This window comes from Aegilops tauschii, chromosome 4, assembly GCF_002575655.3.
Source record: "Aegilops tauschii subsp. strangulata cultivar AL8/78 chromosome 4, Aet v6.0, whole genome shotgun sequence".
Classification (NCBI taxonomy): domain Eukaryota; kingdom Viridiplantae; phylum Streptophyta; class Magnoliopsida; order Poales; family Poaceae; genus Aegilops; species Aegilops tauschii.
In genome coordinates, this window is record NC_053038.3 from 319635705 (window position 1) to 319641130 (window position 5426).

The window sequence follows — 5426 nt, forward strand, 5'->3', positions numbered from 1 at the left end:
GTGGGGGAGTGGGCGCAGTTAATCCCACGTTCCCTCCCACGCCTCGCCTCCTCGGGTTTGCCGCACGAGGCTATAAGTAGGGGGAGGAGGGGGGGCGGCAGACGCTCATCCTCTCTCTGCCATCTTCTTCCTCCTTCTTTCCATCGCAGCAGCATCTTGCCGCCGTGCCGTCCCACCAATCTTCGCACTACCCTGCAGCTTCGCCGCCGCGGGGCCGTGCTTTCTCCGCCGCCACACCCTTTCTCGCCAGCTTCTCTCCATCATGCAGTACGGCGGAGACTGGGACGGCTCCAATGTCCACACAGACCACATCGACTTCCTCCGCAAGACGCGGCGGTTGCCCGGCAAGGACCAGGTTCAGGTCCGTCTCGCGCCGGAGAAGGAGATCACGCCGGCGCCGGAGGAAGGCGAGCGGGTAATCTTTCGCTCGCACTTCCTGCGCGGCCTCGGTCTGCCCGCGAGCGCCTTCTTCTGCTCCTTCCTCAACTTTTATCAGCTCCAGCCGCACCACCTCACTCCAAACACGGTGGTGCTGCTGTCCGCCTTCGTTACTCTGTGCGAGGGCTTTCTTGGCGTTCTTCCCACCCTCGAGCTCTGGGGGGAATTCTTCCAATCCAAGCTCGGCACCCGCATGCAGGGCCTGCCGGCTCAGAGCGGCGCCTTCATCGTGATGCGGAGGCCGGCAGCCGACAACCCCTTCCCTGTCATCACGCTGATCTAGTCAGCGAAGCGCTGGCACAAATTGTACTTTTACATGAAGAACGTCGCCCCGCAAGGCGACTACGTCAACTTGCCAGCTTACGTAGCTGGCCCGCCGGCTGGGAGGCGGCCCCAGTGGTCCTATCGGGCCAGGACGCTGTCGCCGGCTGGAGCCGCCGCCGTCGCCCGACTCCGGCTAATGATCCAGTCGGAGGGCCTGACTGGGTCCGACCTGCTGGCCGCCTTCGTCGTGCGCCGGGTGCTCCCGCTTCAAAGCCGCCCTCATCTGATCAGTCAAATGAGCGGCCAACTTGATCCGAGTCGGAAGTGCACCAAGGAGATGCCTCATGACGAGGTGGCTCATATGGTGAACTATCTCGTGAACTGCAAGCTCTCCACAGAGTGTCAGTTTGGCAAGGAGCCGTACTCTCGTGCTCATCCCCCGCCTACGATATGCTTTCTTTATCTTCTCTTCTTTTAGTTTTGTCACCAAGTTTTTCTTGGCCAACTCTGACCAGTCGGCACGTCTTGGCAGAGCCCTGTCCTTCGACCTGCGGCTGGGACAGCGGGGGCGGATCGCCGATTTCTCCCCGACCGGGCGAAGCATGACTTGGAGGACCCCGACTTGGGGGTGGCCGCCATGGACGACAACACCGAGGCGGGAGGCGGCGAAGTAGGCGGCTCCGGGCTTGGAGCCAGCTTCGACGACTGGCCGGATGACGACGAGGCGGTAATCGTCCCACGCCGCCAGCCGGTGTCCGACCATGGCGCGGGTTCCTCCGCCGCGCCACCTGCTTGGGGCGGCGCGCAGAAGTGCCGGGCTGCGTCGGGCTTGTTCGGCAGTCGGCCGAAGAAGCCGAAGGGCGGGGCGGCGGCGACCAGACGGGATGAGGCGGCCGCGAAAGCGGCCCGCTTCCGCTAGGTGGTGAAGCAGGCGCAAACGGTTTCGGCGTAAGTGTAGATTCTCTTGCATATTCCTTCTTCTTTTCTTGTCGATTTCTGAATCCTTGTCTTGTCTCAAAAATCAGGGCTCCGCTTTCTCTTGAGCGGGTTGCTGCCGCCTCCGTGGTTGGATCGCCGGGAGGATCTGGGAGCACCCGCCGTGTGGACCCCCGCGCCGAGCTTCAAGCGGCGACGAAGCGAAATGCGCGGGAGGCGCGGGAGGAGCGGGAGGCGGAAGAGCTGAGGGCGGCTGCCACCAAGGCGGCGCAGGAGGAGGCGGAGGAGTCGGCGAAGGCACGGGCCGACGCGGCGGCGAAGGCACGAGCGGAGGCTGCAGCAGCAGCGACAACAGAGGGGGCCTTGCTTGTCACCCCCTGCGTGTCGCGGCGCCCGAGATCCCGGAGCTCCCGCCGGAGGAAGCCGGCGGCGACCTAGCGGGGTTGGAGAGGAAGGATGACATCGTCGTCCAGGAGAAGGAGGCGGCACCGCCCTCGCCGACTGGGGCGGCCCAAGGCAGCCGGCCTAACGCGCCGCCTGCGCAATCGGCTGGAGGCGAGCCGGCTGTGAGGACGGACCTGGTGGTCCGGTCGCCATCGCGCGGGGAAGGCAACTTCGGCTCCGGACCCACAGAAGGCCGCGGGCTCTAGCTCGTCGGCCCAGGACGTGGAGACGGCCAGCGCCAGCTCGGGGTGGACGCCGGGTGGTGGGACGGCCGTGGTGAATGTGGCGGCGCAAGAAGTCCGGAACCGGCTTCAGTCCCAGGCCGCAGTGCTGAGGCAGTATAATGACGAGTTCCTCGCGACACGAGTGGCCATTCGGGTGACTCTTCCCGTTTTTTGCTTCTTGATCTTGGTTTCTTCCATGGGGGCGCGTCAACACACCCACTGGGTGTAGTCCCCGAGTTCCGAGTCGGCTGCTGAGCAGGCGGCTTGGAACTTCTTGAAGGAAATATGCCCTAGAGGCAATAATAAAGTTATTATTTATTTCCTTATATCATGATAAATGTTTATTATTCATGCTAGAATTGTATTAATCGGAAACATAATACTTGTGTGAATACATAGACAAACAGAGTGTCACTAGTATGCCTCTACTTGACTAGCTCGTTGATCAAAGATGGTTATGTTTCCTAGCCATAGACATGAGTTGTCATTTGATTAACGGGATCACATCATTAGGAGAATGATGTGATTGACTTGACCCGTTCCATTAGCTTAGCACTCGGTCGTTTAGTATGTTGCTATTGCTTTCTTCATGTCTTATACAAGTTCCTATGTCTATGTGATTATGCAACTCCCGTTTACCGGAGGAACACTTTGTATGCTACCAAACGTCACAACGTAACTGGGTGATTATAAAGGTGCTCTACAGGTGTCTCCAAAGGTACTTGTTGGGTTGGCGTATTTCGGGATTAGGATTTGGCACTCCGATTGTCGGAGAGGTATCTCTGGGCCCACTCGGTAATGCATATCACTATAAGCCTTGCAAACATTGTAACTAATGAGTTAGTTGCGGGATGATGTATTACGGAACGAGTAAAGAGACTTGCCGGTAACGAGATTGAACTAGGTATTGAGATACCGACGATCGAATCTCGGGCAAGTAACATACCGATGACAAAGGGAACAACGTATGTTGTTATGCGGTCTGACCGATAAAGATCTTCGTAGAATATGTGGGAGCCAATATGAGCATCCAGGTTCCGCTATTGGTTATTAACCGGAGAGGTGTCTCGGTCATGTCTACATAGTTCTCGAACCCGTAGGGTCCGCACGCTTAACGTTACGATGACGGTTATATTATGAGTTTATGTGTTTTGATGTACCGAAGGAGTTCGGAGTCCCGGATGAGATCGGGGACATGACGAGGAGTCTCGAAATGGCCGAGACGTAAAGATCGATATATTGGACGACTATATTCGGACTTCGGAAAGGTTCCGAGTGATTCGGGTATTTTTCGGAGTACCGGAGAGTTACGAGAATTCGTATTGGGCCTTAATGGGTCATACGGGAAAGGAGAGAAAGGCCCCAAAGGGAGGCCGCACCCCTCCCCATGGACTAGTCCGAATTGGACTAGGGAGGGGGGGCGCCCCCTTCCTTCTTACTCCTTCTCCCTTCCCTTCTCCTATTCCAACAAGGAAAGGAGGAGTCCTACTCCCGGTAGGAGTAGGACTCCCCCCTTGGCGCGCCCTCCTCCTTGGCCGGCCGCCTACCCCTTGCTCCTTTATATATGGGGCAGGGGGCACCCCATGGACACACAATTGATCATTGATCTCTTAGCCGTGTGCGGTGCCCCCCTCCACCATATTACACCTCGATAATATCGTAGCGGTGCTTAGGCGAAGCCCTGCGTCGGTAGAACATCATCATTGTCACCACGCCGTCGTGCTGACGAAACTCTCCCTCAACACTCGGCTGGATCGGAGTTCGAGGGACGTCATCGAGCTGAACGTGTGCTGAACTCGGAGGTGCCGTGCGTTCGGTACTTGATCGGTCGGATCGTGAAGACGTACGACTACATCAACCACGTTGTGTTAACGCTTCCGCTTTCGGTCTGCGAGGGTACGTGGACAACACTCTCCCCTCTCGTTGCTATGCATCACCATGATCTTGCGTGTGCGTAGAATTTTTTTGAAATTACTACGTTCCCCAACAGTGGCATCCGAGCCTGGTTTTATGCGTTGATGTTATGCACAAGTAGAACACAAGTGAGTTGTGGGCGATATAAGTCATACTGCTTACTAGCATGTCATACTTTGGTTCAGCGGTATTGTGAGATGAAGCGGCCTGGACCGACATTACGCGTACGCTTACGCGAGACTGGTTTCACCATTGCGAGCACTCGTTGCTTAAAGGTCACTGGCGGGTGTCTGTCTCTCTCACTTTAGTTGAACCGAGTGTGGCTACGCCCGGTCTTTGCGAAGGTTAAAACAGCACCAACTTGAGAAACTATCGTTGTGGTTTTGATGCGTAGGTAAGAACGGTTCTTGCTAAGCCCGTAGCAGCCACGTAAAACTTGCAACAACAAAGTAGAGGATGTCTAACTTGTTTTTGCAGGGCATGTTGTGATGTGATATGGTCCAGACATGATGCTATATTTTATTGTATGAGATGATCATGTTTTGTAACCGAGTTATCGGCAACTGGCAGGAGCCATATGGTTGTCGCTTTATTGTATGAAATGCAATCGCCATGTAATTGTTTTACTTTATCACTAAGCGGTAGCGATAGTCGTAAAAGCAATAGTTGGCGAGACGACAACGATGCTACGATGGAGATCAAGGTGTCGCGCCGGTGACGATGGTGATCATGACGGTGCTTCGGAGATGGAGATCACAAGCACAAGATGATGATGGCCATATCATATCACTTATATTGATTGCATGTGATGTTTATCTTTTATGCATCTTATCTTGCTTTGATTGACGGTAGCATTATAAGATGATCCCTCACTAAATTATCAAAGTATAAGTGTTCTCCCTGAGTATGCACCGTTGCGAAAGTTCTTCGTGCTGAGACACCACGTGATGATCGGGTGTGATAGGCTCTATGTTCAAATACAACGGGTGCAAAACTGTTGCACACGCGGAATACTCAGGTTAAACTTGACGAGCCTAGCATATGCAGATATGGCCTCGGAACACTGAGACCGAAAGGTCGAGCGTGAACCATATAGTAGATATGATCAACATAGTGATGTTCACCGTTGAAACTACTCCATCTCACGTGATGATCGGACATGGTTTAGTTGATATGGATCACGTGATCACTTAGAGGATTAGAGGG